The sequence below is a fragment of the Sapajus apella genome, unplaced genomic scaffold (genome assembly GCF_009761245.1).
Source record: "Sapajus apella isolate SASKATOON/1434 unplaced genomic scaffold, GSC_monkey_1.0 scaffold33, whole genome shotgun sequence".
NCBI classification, from domain to species: Eukaryota; Metazoa; Chordata; class Mammalia; order Primates; family Cebidae; genus Sapajus; species Sapajus apella.
In genome coordinates, this window is record NW_022436973.1 from 14,649,037 (window position 1) to 14,663,905 (window position 14,869).

Genomic DNA, 14,869 nt, shown 5'->3' on the forward strand with positions numbered 1-14,869 from the left:
TAAAATTGCATATTACTCCTTTACTATATTGATCTGGAAAAAAGATTTAACACAGTAATTCTCAAAATGAATACAAGGTCTGTGTCCCAGGGCCAAACAACTAGAACATGATTCAGAAATCAGACAGTGAAAGACACACTTGGACAAGATCAAGAGGCATTTCACTACTACAAAACAAAGTTGAAAACGAAATCTAAAGTACATAGCAGAACCTCTAGGAGGTCAAGAAGCTTACCCCGTATTAGTGTGAGGAATGGCTCATTTTCTCATGACCACATGTGGGACTCTTGCAGCCAACACTGAAAACCTGAAAAAGAGTCATTTTATATGTGTGTGTGTGTGTGTGTGTGTGTAATCTATAAAATATATAAACACATATACCTATATAAGTATTATATATAATACTTTATATTATATACTATATGTTATGTAATAGTTATATAATATATTATAATGTAATATAATATATAGTTTTATAATATATAGGTATACATATTTGTAAAAGTAAATGCTGTGTATAAACTTAATTCAGTATTAATCCCAACCTTCTGGGGCCTTCTGGAGCCAGCTCTTCTGGGGTCAGGGGAAAGTGTTTTTCATGTCATCATGCAGGTTGCATATATCTCCATGAGAATGACTAGATCTTCTCTTTGATTTGACTACAAAGAGTACAGGACTGGCTCCAGAGAGCAAACAGGCTCTCTTGCTTCTCCTCACTGGTCACGCCTTAACATGATTCCATCCTGTTTCCTACTCAAGCAGATCTTTAGTAAACAAAGCACTGGCAAAAACCTGAGTTATAACCTCCCAACTCTCTTGGGTAAGGGGAGATTTCTCTTGGCTTGGACTGATAACCTATGGACCACAGGTGCTATTCTGACTACTTTGTATGAATGGAGTGGGTGCAGAAGACAAAATAGCTAAAATAAAAAGTGGGAGCTGCTTGTCTCCATGTGTTGCTACAATGCAAGATGCCTGCAGATGTGTGATGCATGCTGCAGGAGCTGCAAAGGAATGGACAGGCAGGGAAGATGTTTCTGGGAATGGTAGTCTGCCTGCTGGCCCTCACTTCTTGGGCTTGCCCTGGGCAGCCAAGGTTTTCCGTGGTTTTACTCATGGTCTCTTCATCCTCCAAGAACTGCATGGGCTTGATGGGCTTCACATTCTTGTTCACAGGAATGAGAAAACCAATCAGCAGGTTCAACTCCATGACAGCCTCTTCAGAGATACCTCCAGGTGCTTGACAATTCCCCAAAGGCTGTTTCCGTGGCCTGCAATCAATACCCATTTCCTCTCCTTGATCTGGGGAAGTGTTTTTTTTCTGTTTGCTTTTGTTTTCTTTTTCTTCTTCTTTTTTTTTTTTTTTTTTTTTTTTTTTTCATTTTAAAGGAGCAGAACTCTGGCAATAGTGCCCTTCAGATTTTCACAGGAGGATAACTGATCTTCAGTGAAACCTGCATACCTTCGATCCTTACTGACATTGCTATGGAAGAGATGATCAGGCCCCATGGGAGGGATCGGACATCATAGGAGGCCTTCAGACCTTTTCCTGGGCCTCACCATGCTTGGCAGCAGTTGCTGTTTTATCAAGGTTAGTTAGTTCCCCCATAGTGCTATTCACTGAGGCGCCAAGTCTTTGCTACAAGCCACCATGTCTAGTCAATGACATCCAGCACTGTCCCGATGGTGCAGATCACTCTTTTCTGCAGCAAGGTGCAGCAGATTTCAAACCCATAGCCAGCATCTTGCAAACCCTGACTACTGTGCTTCACTCTTTATGGCCCAAGCGGTTCCCCAGGTTCCAGGCACTCTGGCCAAGCTGGATCTGCACCAGTGTGTAGGCTGCCATGGCTGCAAGCTGGGAATGTGGTGCCGACTGGGAGCAAAGTTTTGATGAAATTCTCTACTCCTGTCATATTTTGTGCCTTCTCTTCTTCCCCATCAGTCTGAATACGCTCACATATGAGAACCAGATTATATGATGGCAAGTTGAACATGGATATAAACATTTAGCAACACATCCCCGTATTTTCACATAAAAATTCGGGAACGTTTTCTGACATAAATCTTCCTGATGTTTATCTTCAAAATGCACTCTCAAAAATTACTCAGATTTCTTAAAAAACAAAGTCAAGACGGCCACAGATCAGCCCTTTTTGTGTTCAATCGAATTAAATTTAAAATGATCAAAAACCCAATGATAAATGTTGGATAAAGGCTGTTGCATGCTCCCTGCTCTCATCAGGCAAAGGTACTGACTGCATTTTGTTGCTGCATGACTCTGTACCAGTGTAGCCTGTCCTTCCAATTACTCACATTTAGTGACGACTCTGAATGATGCCATAGTGTATTTAATGTTAAACCTATTTATGTATTTTTAATCTTCGGATCTAAACTTGGCTTGCATACATTTTTTATATAAAGTCCTGTATGTAATTTTTATGCTGAAAGAAACCAAGATCCTTTTTCTTATGCTCATTATGTTTGCTTTAAATATGGCATTGTAAATTGGAAAGGGCTACAGGAAAAGAGGGGAATATCACTGCATAAAACACAGGAGCACTTGGGCACTTTTGCCTTGTAAAGGTGAAATCAAATGCCTAATAATTATTCCTGTGCTCTATTGTCTTCTAGAGACTCATCCCAAGAATTTTCACAATAAGACTTCTGTTTCATACCCTCACCAGTGGGCCCCTCTTTGGCTGAAAAACCAGTTGCTATTTATATAGCATAGTGTGTCAATTTTTCTTGTGCCTGCTCAATCTCTCCATTCTATGAGCACAATTCTCTTGGTTTTTTCCTTTCTTTAACCTATGATCCATTTCTTGTTTTAGTGATTCTATCGCCTTTACCTGAAATACTATGAAAACTATTTAAATATAAATGATAGACCAAACACTTAACATTTATAAACTCTAAACCTCTGATATTAGCATGCTTAAATGTGCTCTGTGTTCACTTGTTGCATCATTTCCTGTTCTGGGAGCAGAGACTGCTATTCATGGACCTCTCTGGCACATAATTGAACATGATAAGTATGAGCTTCTGTTTGAAACTCAGGTGTACAATTTTGTATGTGCAGAAATGCTTACGCCTGCAAAAAGCCATTTGAGCAGAATTTAAACCTTTCTTATCTATGACCTTCTTCCCGGTTCAGTAGATGCAGAGGTATAGTGGAAAACTATTACCAGTCAGCACAAAGCCTAGTAGAAGCGGTAACATGGCTTAAGTTGGTTGTCTCCAATGTGCTAAAAATTTGGGCTGTGATACATTTGAATATGTAGGTTGTTAAAATACAGCTTTAAGATATTTTAAAAAGATTTTAATTTAAACATATGCTTGGTTTTGCAAATTCTGAATGCAGTTTGATAACATTGCTTTAGTCCAACTCAGCTCCCATTAGTTCGAATTCAATATTGATATGTGAATGGTTGAAAACACATTAATTTTCTTATTTTAAGAAGAATGCTTGCTAACTTAAATACAGTTCAAATTGGTAGCATTGAAGGAAGCATAAATGATTCTAACCTTGAGATTATAGAAGGATTACCTTATGAGTTGGCTAAAAATGTAGAGTTTGGGCTCTATGTCAGTATATTCAAAGTCAATAAATCTGAGGTTGATCCCAAGATCACATATTTTTAAAGGCAATTTTAAAATCACTAGGGGTTCTGATACAAGTGTACATGCCTTATATTTTGAAAAACATAACTGGAAGCTCCAGCTATCTGAAAGAAAGCTGGTGATGGTCAGTTTCTCCCAAGAGCTGTTTGAACTGTTTGAATGGTTTTCCTGCTAGTGCCTCAGGTTCATTTCAGACTTTGCCATGAAACAGGAAGTTTGAGTTACTATTGTAGGGTCCTTTCATTTGTTCTGCCAAGATAGCTGGCAGTGGCCTTTAAAAACGGCAGGTATTATAAAATCCAGAGAAACCTGGTAAAGTTAATGAACTTTTATCACCACAATTTTTCCCAGCTGTCAATTAAAGTATTTCCACAAGCAGAAATTCTTCCCACACAGTAGTAATTATTTTAGCCAGAGCAATAGCAATATAAATTTAATGGGTCATTCTATCTTACTGAGCAAACTTTACCAGCCACCTATGGTGTTGTCACAGAACAACACAAATGGAGTACTCTTGGGAAGGTCTCTGTCAGTGTTGGTGTTGAGGTGCGATGCTGATGACATGCCAGGAGCTTGTGCACTGAAGTACCAGCTATGCATGGAGTCTTTGCCATCTTTCACCAGCTAACTAGACAATATCTGAAGGAGACGGCTGCTGGGATTCACCCTCTCTATTCCATTACCCACTGCCATTTTGAATGTCTTGTTGTGTTCATTTGAGTTTCCCTAGGAGCAAACCATGAAGCTTGAGTGCACATTGTTTAATTGGAACATGCACCAGGAGAGTAAGAACAGGAGATAGGACAAAGAAGAAAGCCAATACAGGAAAGTGGGTGTGTTATCAAGAAAGTCAGCACTGCAGGCAACTGGAGCTGCATTGGAAACTGTAGGAGACAGTGATGTACAAGCCTTAGAGTGACCCTGCCCAAGGACTGAGTAAGCAGCACATATACATCCACTTCCTGTGTTCAACAGTCATGGCTTGTTCTGAGACTTGTTGTATCTTCCCTTTTATCCCAGTGGAGCAGGCTCACTGGTCAGGGAAAAACAAACAAACAAACAAAATGCCCTCAGGCAGAGAAGCCAGTGTGTTTTCAGCAAGGAGCCTTGAAAATGCTGAGGTGGGGGATGACGGGTATGGGTGTGACATAACGGCAAGGGCTACACTTATTGACCACACTATCTTTTCCTTAGGCTAGAAAATTGCTAGTCCCGGACACTTTCTTTTTCTCCCAGTTGATAAACCTTCCCCTGGATGCACCTTCTTGCCTAGACATTGTCAACATTTTGTTTTCACTGTATTTACTCTATAAACGTGTAGCCCTGCATTGAAACCTGTGTTCTGATTCCTATGCTGGGGAGACTCTGAATTAGTTTTTCCTCGAATTTGAAGTGATGAAGTCCACTGTTACAACTTGAAGTTTGGCCATGACTTCAAGTCTGGATCACAGGAGTTTGAGTCATATCCAGTCTTTTAGAGTTTTGCATTCAAATGTGGACCAGAGAGTATTATTTACTACCATGTCATTTATACACATATTTGTACACATATCTGGGGCCTCTTAGGGAGGGATGATTACATGAAGACTGTATTTGGGTATTACTAAGTAGCTAACCCAATTTCACCTTAACTCCATCTCAAGTATTGCCATAAAGTGTAGACTCAAATTACTGTCTTCCCTAGAAACCTGTTCCTCCCCACACTTCTTGGTCAATGGTGCCAATATTTACAAAGTAACCAGAATCAAAAAGTTGAATGCATCCTAGAATCTACTATTAAAACACTTCTATTAAATTGGTTTTGTATATTAAATCTCCAAATATATTTGGGATCTGCCCTTTAATGAATATTTTTTCATCACCATGTTGCTTTGGCATCTTATCATCTTTCATCTAGTTGTTGCAATAGCCATTTTAGCTTTATGGCATCTCTATATGCACATTCCAAATTTTCCTTCATCTCACTCCTAGTGATGTTTTTCTTATAAAACTATAAAATTGTTTACATTAACGAAGTATATAAAAATAACAAGTACTTATCTATTCATCATTTACTTTATTAGTTCAACCATTGTGGAAGACAGTGTGGTGATTCCTCAAGGACCTAGAAACAGAAATCCCATTTGACTCAGCAATCCCATTATTGGGTATATATCCAAAGGATTATAAATCATTCTGTAACAGAGACACATGCACACATATGTTCATTGCGGCACTGTTTACAATAGCAAAGACCTGGAACCAACCCAAATGCCCATTGATGATAGACTGGATTAGGAAAATGTGGCACATATACACCATGGAATACTATGCAGCCATAAAAAATGATGAGTTTGTGTCCTTTGTAGGGACATGGATGAATCTGGAAACCATCATTCTCAGCAAACTGACACAAGAACAGAAAATCAAACACTGCATGTTCTCACTCATAGGCAGGTGTTGAACAATGAGAACACATGAACACAGGGAGGAGAGCATCACATACTGGGGTCTGTTGGAGGGGGACTACACGAGGGACAGCAGGAGGTAGGGAGGTTGGAGAGGGATAACATGCCAGATATAGGTGATGGGGGGATGGAGGCAGCAAACCACATTGCCATGTATGTACCTATGTAATAATCCTGCATGATCTGCGTATGTACCCCAGAACCTAAAGTCCAATAATATATATATATATATAAGAAATTTAAAAAATGGGAAATACATATATACTAATGAAGTTGCATTCTCCACATTTCTCCCTGATCCCCACATGAAACTGTTGTCCTGAATTTTAAATTTTTGACTCCCCTGTGTGTGTTAAGAACTTCCACATATCTTTATAATTTTTACTACATATGATTGTATCACAGAACATTATACATTTTTGTTTTGTGTGCTTGCAAATCTTATAGAATTTATATTGTTCTGAGTATATTCGATAGCTTGATTTTTTTCACTTTATATCTTTGTAGATTCTTTTATCTAGATGAGCATACTTCTAGATCATATTTTTTCACCACTGTAAAATGTTTCATTGTATGAATGAAACAAAATAATTCGATAATGTTTTATTGATGGATATTTATTTCTTTTATTTTTCTATTACAAATCCTGTTGCAATAATAATCCTTGTTCCTTGTTCCTGTCTCCTTTTTGGCTGTGCATGAGAGTATCTCAGGGATGCTTACATGAAGCTGTAGTGGCTGGATTGAGGGGTATGAATCATTAACTTAACCAGAATTATTAAATTGGTCTTCTAAGTACATAGTTTTCTACAGTTAAGTTCTGTCAGAATAATGAAGTTTCCACTGCTTCATGCCTTTACCAACACCAGCTGTTGTCAGGTAAAATGATACACGGTTTTATTTTTATTCACATTATTTACTAGTGATATGAAGAATCTTTTAATTCAATTTGAACTTCTTTAAATTCCTTGCTCATATCTTTCAACCCTTTTTAAAAAACTAGGTAATTTTAATTACATTAATCTTAAGATACATGTATAGGTAGAGATAGATATACTCACAGGCAAAACAATAGCCTGTGTATACACTACCCTACATAGAAAAAGTGAATTTGCAGCTGTGATTAATTTAAGATCTTTGAGATAAGGATATTATCTTCAATTATCCACGTGGGCCCAAAGTAATCACATGAGTTCTTAAAAGCGGAAGAGAGGTATATGAAGGTCAGACAACATAAGGCTGATTCTCTTTAACTGTGTGACCAGAGGAAGCAGGTATGTGTGAACTGGGCACAGATTGAAGAATCTGCCCCTTTTGAGGAGCCTGGACCTGATTGTTGCTCCCCAGTGTCCTAAAACTTGGATGGATCTGGCTAGTGAGAAAAGAGGCCTGGACAGAGATATGAGTCTTGTTGGAGACTTCTCCTCTACCCCCAACCTTGGTCTCTCTCAAATACCCAATGGAATTTACAAGTTGAAGGATTGCATCCTGCTGGGGCTGAACGTGCTTGCCAAAGACATGTCCAACCTACGTTTCTGGCTCCTTCGTTCAGAGACTGACCTTCTCAAGGGCTCTGTGCCTGCACTGTTAAGGAAACAACCGTAGGAAGGAAACAAATGTGTATAAACTGCTGTCAATAAATGACATCCAGACTTTCTGGCTCAAAAAAAAAAAAAAAAAAAAAAAAAAAGGCCAGAGAGATGAGATAAATGAAAGAAGACATTCAAAGCATGAGAGGAACTTAACCCATGGTTGTTGGCTTTGAAGATGGAGGTAGGAATATGGATGATTTTCAGAAGTTGAAGATAGCACTCAGCTGACAGCCAGGAAGGACATGGTGATCTCAGTCCTACAATACAAGGAACTGAATTCTGTCAATGACCTTGATGAACAAAGGAAGAGATCTCTGCTAGAGTTTCTAAAAAGGCATGCAGCCCTGCTAACATCTTAATTTAATTTTATTATATATATTTATGGGGTACAACATGAAGTTTTGATCTATGCATACATTGTGGAATGATTACATCAATCTAATTAAAATATCTGTCACTTCACATACATTTTTGTGGCAAGATCATTTAAAATGTATTCTCTTACCAATTTTCAAATCTTCAGCACACTATTATAAACTGCAGTCACTGTGCAGTACAATATATCTTCAGAACTAATTCCACCTGTCTAACCAAACTTTGTACTCTCTCACCTACAGCTCTCTGTTTCCTAGCTCCCCAACCTCTAGTCCCTGGTAACCATGATTTTACTCTCTACTCCTATGAGTTTAGCTTTTTTAGATTCCACATATAAGGTTCCTTTCCATGCCTGGCTTATTTCACTTAGCATAATGTCCTCCAGGTACATCCATGTTATTGCAAATGACAGGATTTTCTTATTTTTAAAGGCTGGCTGACTAGTATTCCACTGTGTATGTATATGTACATGTGTGTGTGTGAGTGTGTGTGTGTATAATATATACATACTACATTTTCTTTATTTATTCATTACTTGATGACACTTAGGCTGACTCCATATCTTGGCTACTGTAATACTGCAAAATACATGGCAGTGCAGATATCTCTTCAACATACTTACATTGTATTGAATGTATGTTCAATACATTCAGTGATTCAATGTATTGAATGAACATTGAATGATGTTCATTGAATGATTCATTTTCTTTGGGTGCATACCTAGGAGTGGAATTATTGGATCATATGCTAAATCTATTTTTAATTTTTTGAGAAACATCCATAGTATTTTCCATAATGGCTATAATAATTTACGTTCACACCAATAATGTGAAAAGCTTTCCTTTTCTCCATATCCTTGCCAAGACTTTTCTTTTTTTGTTAAAAGCCATTCTAATAGAATATCTTGATTTTAGCCTAGAAAGGCCTGTGTCATGTGTCTGACTACAGAACAGTAAGATAATTAATTTGTGTTTTTTAAGCTGCCAAATTTATGGTAATTTTTTATGACAGAGATAAAAAAACATTTATATATGCATAAATAAGGTATTGTACTACTCCTTTGTTGTGTATATACCTTGCAAACATTGTCTCTACATCTGTAGGTTGTTATTACACTTTTAAAATTGTGACTTTTAATGCACAGAAGTCTTTAATGCAACGTGAGATTGGATTTATCTTTTCTTTTTTCTCTATTGTTTGTTTATTATGAAAATGAATACTCCCAATACACCAAAGTCATAAAGAGATTTTCTGCCTTCAACATCGAAACGTTTCATTCAACTCTAATTTCTTTTTCATATGGTTGGTGGTAGGAATACTCTTTGTTTTCAGTGGATGATCATTTCCCCAGTGCCTTTTATTGACTAGCTTATCCTTTCTTCATTTATCTTTGTCTTTGTCATAAGTCAAGCTGACTGGGTTTTGTGGTTCAGCTTCTGGGCTCTCTGTTTGAATTCTTTGTCTCTTTGTCTATTCTTAAACCAGTATTACAGTCTTTTAATGATAGCCCTTTTATAATAATGCTTATATTGTAGAGTAAGAACCCCTACACTTCTCTTCAATTATTTTGACTGTTCTGGTCCCTTTAATCTTCCTTATGAATTTTTAAATAAATTTTTAAGTTTATTAATAAACTTGTTGGTATTTTGATTGGGTTGTCTTGAATTTATGGACTAATTTTGAGAGAACTGACATTTTTATAATATTGAGTTTGAGTGTTCTCATCCATGAACTTGGTTTATCTCTCAATTACTAATGCTCTCTTTTATGATTTTGAATACTGTATTATACTTTTATATATTTATAAATATTTTGTATGATACCTTTAAGAAGGCATTTTCTAAGTATTAATTCTTTATATCTAGATATGCATTTTTTAATAAAGGTTTTATACCTAGCAATATTCCTTAAACTCATGTATTAACTCTATTAGTTTTGTTTCTTATGTTGACACTTATAATAGTCATAACATTTTTAATGATGATTGTTTTATTTACAATACTTATATTTTAAAATTCCCTTTTCTCATCTTAATGAACTCCTTTTAGAACCTCTTATACAATATTAAAAAGAACACTCACAGTGTGTGTCTTAATTTTGTTGCAATTTCAAAGAAAATATTTCTATCATTTATTTTTAAGAATGCAACTTGCTCAATCAGGTTTTAACAGGTTTTTTTTCTATTCTTAGTTTGGTACTATTTATTTTTAATGAATAGATAAGTGTGTATTAAATGATTTTTCTGCCTCTGTTGAAAATTACAATTTTTTCCTTTTAATCAGCTTATATGAAATTACATTAATAGATTTTTCTAATAAAAGTATTTGTGCTTTCCTAGACCAGACCCAACTTTTCCCAATAGTGACTATATATGTGTATATAAGTGTCTCTATATGAAGAAGTTGGGCTTACTTGCCTATATTCTATTTGGATTTTTTGTACCTATGGCCATCAGTGATGCTCTTCTGAAGTTGTGTTTTTCTTGTACTATCATCCATAAATTTGGATATCAAGATTATGTCCCCCTTAAAAATAAGGTATATAGAAAGGAAAAGAATAAAAGAGGGAGAAGAATGAAGAAAAAAAGGAAGGAAGGAAAGAAGAAAGGCAGGGAAGGAGGGAGAGAGAGAAGGAGGAAGGGAGGGAAAGGAAGAGGATGCAATTTCTTGAATAGTAAAAAATTATTGATTTTTGAATTTGTGTTAGTATTTGCTTAAGAAACAATCTGAACATGAGTTTTTTATGTTTTTATTTTGTTGGAGAGGGTTGAATTTTTAATTACTAAATTTCTTTCTTGAAAGATGATAGAACTGTCGTGTTTCTAGTTTTGATGTTATCTTTTGCCTAAAAATGTTTCATTTATTTAATTTTTCACAGGATTGGCTTCCAGTTCTTCACTACAATTTATTTTTCTTCTCAAATCCTACCTGGAGCTCAGTTATACATTTCTTTTACCCTAACATGTTTTAGTTGTAACCTTTCCGTGTCATTTTTTATCACTCTTGCCAATTCTGTCTATCTTATTAGCGTTTACATTATACCAGGTTGTGTTTATCCTTTCCACTGATCTTTCCAAAACCAATTCTGATCCGTTCCTTTCAGCTTAAAACTGGAAAACACCTCCTAAATCTAAGGATTTAAAACATATATATCCGGATATAAAGGCCGATTCCTTGGTTTCCCCAGGTTCATCTTCCACCACTTCTCCATAAATCTCATCTGTGGCCCATTGAGGCTTCATCACTTGCAGTTTCTGAAGGTAACACCCTCTCCTCTCATTCCTCTTTGTCTTTTTAAATGATCGTCCTTCTTTGGTAGTAGCCTTTCTTCCGTCGCCTATCATCTTTTTTCTTCCTGTTATGCTCCTCCTATTCATTTATATCCCTTCATTTACATAGTATCCTAGTTCATACTCTTATTATTGTGTTTAGCTCCCTAAATTATAATTATTTATTTGTTTCCTCTCCTCATGACTCAAAACTTCTAAAGGGGAAAGAATTACAACTTGTCATTTTAACTGGCCTGCAATAACTTCTCAATTGACATTTTGAAGCCACACATGTGTGTCATTTATTTATTTAGAAAACATCTATTGTGCTCACGCCTGTAATCCCAGCACTTTGGGAGGCCGAGGCGGGTGGATCACGAGGTCAAGAGATCGAGACCATCCCGGTCAATATGGTGAAACCCCGTCTCTACTAAAAATACAAAAAAAAATTAGCTGGGCATGGTGGCGCGTGCCTGTAATCCCAGATACTCAGGAGGCTGAGGCAGGAGAATTGCCTGAACCCGGGAGACGGAGGTTGCAGTGAGCCGAGATCGCGCCATTTTACTCCCCAGCGGGAAAAAAAAAAAAAACACCAACATAAAAAAAAAAAAAAAAAAAAAAAAAGAAAACATCTATTGTGTTTGTATTTTAAGATACTTCAGGAAAAATAGGAAAGAAGAAAGGAAAGAAATAAGGAAGGTGGAGAAAGAAAAAGAAGAAATGGAAGGAAAGAAAAATGAAGCACAAATTATAGAATATTAATGATTATTAAATATGAATAATAGCCATGTTGGACTTTATTGCACTATTTGCCCCACTTTTGTTGAAATCAAAATAAGCATTCAATTGAGAGATTTCTAGAATAGGTTTATCTTTAGAGTTGTCACAAAACATAATTTTTAAAGAACACTTGAAGGATTTTTAATTTCTTAAATACTTCTTAACTTTCATAAATGGTCAACTTTTCCATGGAAATAGAACCAAGTTTGTTAAATATTTGAAGGTATTTGTTATTGGATTACACATTTATATAAAATGATAATGAGGTCTACAAATAAAACAAACTTTATTTATATTCTATAACAGTCCTAATATTCCTCCTGTGGACTCATTCTGCCAGTTGCCAACTTTCACTTACTTCTGGCTTAAATTCCTAATTTTGGGTAATACAGCCTCTTTTGTTTTTCCAGCCTTTCTTTACTCCCCCTGGAGATGGTGCATCAGGGCAGGAGGTGGGTGATTTCTAATGATTCCACAGAATCATTAGAAATGTCCACTGTCCTCAGATCATCAATGATTGTTGCCACAGGTCATGTGTCTCTTCTGTTCCATGGACTGATGACTGCTGAGGCATGACTGGTCTTGCCTTTCTTTCTGAGTTGTTTTTCAGGTATCCACAGATAACATCTCAGGGTTCACCCTTCTGCCTCTGCTCTAAGTCTGCATACTGTGGCTTCTCCATTACATGCTCAGGCCATTGCCACACATCTGTGAGTCCTCCCTTTCCCTCTGAGGCACAGAGGGGTTTCTGAAATCTCTAAATGCCTCCTTGAAGACCATGAGAAAACAGAAGATCTTCTTCAGACTTACCCTGTGCAAATCTATTTTCTCAGTGCATGTTTGATAAAACACAACGGAGAACCTGGGGCTTCTTTTAGTGAAGTGCCCTCCCCCTAAAGGCTGCACCTATGAAATTAATCTACTCATCTATCTCCTGATGATGTTTTCAGGTTCTCCAATGATTATATAAATAATTTAACAATTTACTTTGTTTTTTTTTTTTTAGAAGGAGTCTTGCTCTGTCACCAGGCTGGAGTGCGTTAGCACTGTCTTGGCTCACTGCAACCTCTGCCTCCCAGGTTCTAGCAATTTTCCTGCCTCAGTCTCCGAATAGCTGGGATTACATGTGTGCGCCACCACGCCTAGCTAATATTTGTATTTTGAGTAGAGACAGGATTTCACCATGTTGGCCAGGATGGTCTTGATCTCCTGACCTCCTGATCCGCCTGCCTCAGCCTCCCAAAGTGCTGGGATTACAGGCATGAACCACTGCACCTGGCCTGCCTTTCTTTACTTTCCACTTTAACAATCTGTGGTCTCCCCTAGGAAGGGAAGCCAGGCAGGTGTTTTCAACCTCTTTATTTTCCTGGAATGATTTCTCACTCTAAAAACGATTGTACTGCCCTAGAAATCTTTATATGTGTGTTCCCAGGTGGAAAAGCTGTACCTTATCCTGGGCCCTGTCTGCAGCAGGCATACAATGGAATTGTCATGCTCTTGACTCCCTACCAGATCTAGCTGTTGTTATGTAAATAGCAACTTTAGAATTTATAAACCCCTTTTTCATTACCACCAAGTAAACCCTTTAAAGGTGAAGTAAATTCATTCTTTGACACAGCTGTTTAAAACTTAGGTAGTCAAGAAGGTTCAGGCCTACGGACTTCTACGGGGACGACAGCCGCCCAACCAGGGGCCCTCCGCCGCTGACTGAGTCGACGACCCTGGGCTCCGTGTCCAATCACGAGCTAGCAGGTGGCTGCGCCAAGGCAGCAGAGGAGGCACCTCGAGGCTCCCAGCGGTGGACAAGCCTTAGCTGCTGCACTTGCGGGCATCTGCACGTGGTTCAACATGCGCTTGGGGTTCGTCTTCCTGTCCATCCGCCCTCGCGGGGGTCGCGCTCGATCCCCCAGTGGACATCTTTGTGCACCAGTGGAAGCTGCACATGGAGGGCTTCCTGGAGCCTGAAGGAGGGTGAGGCAGTGGAGGAGTCAGCCAAGGGTGAGGAATCTTTCCGTGTCACCAGGTCTGGTGGGTGTTCTGTATTGGGAGTGAGAGGCGGCCAAAGGGGAAGAACATGCAGAAACGCACACCAAAAGGAGACAGGTACTGCAACTGTGGAGGTCCAGACCATCATGCTAAGGAATGCAAGCTGCCACCCCAGCCCTGGAAGTGCCGCTTCTGCCAGAGCATCAGCCATATGGTAGCCTCATGTCCGCTGAAGGTCCAGCAGGCCCCTAGCGCACCAGGGAAAGCCAACCTACTCTCCAGAGGAAGAAGAAATCCACAGCCCTGCCCTGCCCTCGGGGTTCCAAGAATTGAGCCACAGTGGGTGAAGCTTCCTGCTTCCCAGGAGCAGGAAGTTTAAGAAGCAGGCAGAGTGGAGAAAGTGGGAATAGGGTGCATTGGGGCCAGCTGGCACTGCCATGTGTCAAACTGGGGTTCACACCATAGTCCCTTCCTCCCCCTAGGTGGGGGGAAAGGGTGAGGCAAAGGAACTTCAACCATGCTCTGTCCAAATGCAAGTGAGGGCTTCTAGGGATGGGGGTCGGGGGTCGGGGGGATTTCCAGCTTTTGAAAGTGGCCTCCATAGGGAAGTTGTTTTCCTTTGTTACCAGAAAGAGGTCCTGATTCAGACTCCAAGGGAGGGTTCTTGGATATGGTGCAAGAAAGAATTCAGGGTAAGTCCTAGAGTAAAGTGAAAGGAAGATTATTAAGAAAGTAAAGGAGTAACAAATGGCTGCTCCATAGGCAGAGCGGCCCTGAGGGCAGCTGGTTGCCTGTTT

General features: G+C 38.5%; 2 pseudogenes; one reads left to right on the top strand and one right to left on the bottom strand.

The window, feature by feature from the left end:
• Nucleotides 1-880: 880 nt before the first annotated feature.
• Nucleotides 881-2,344, bottom strand: LOC116562610 (annotated as a pseudogene).
• Nucleotides 2,345-7,433: 5,089 nt separating this feature from the next.
• LOC116562611 lies at nucleotides 7,434-14,664 on the top strand (annotated as a pseudogene).
• The last annotated feature ends 205 nt before the right edge of the window (nucleotides 14,665-14,869 follow it).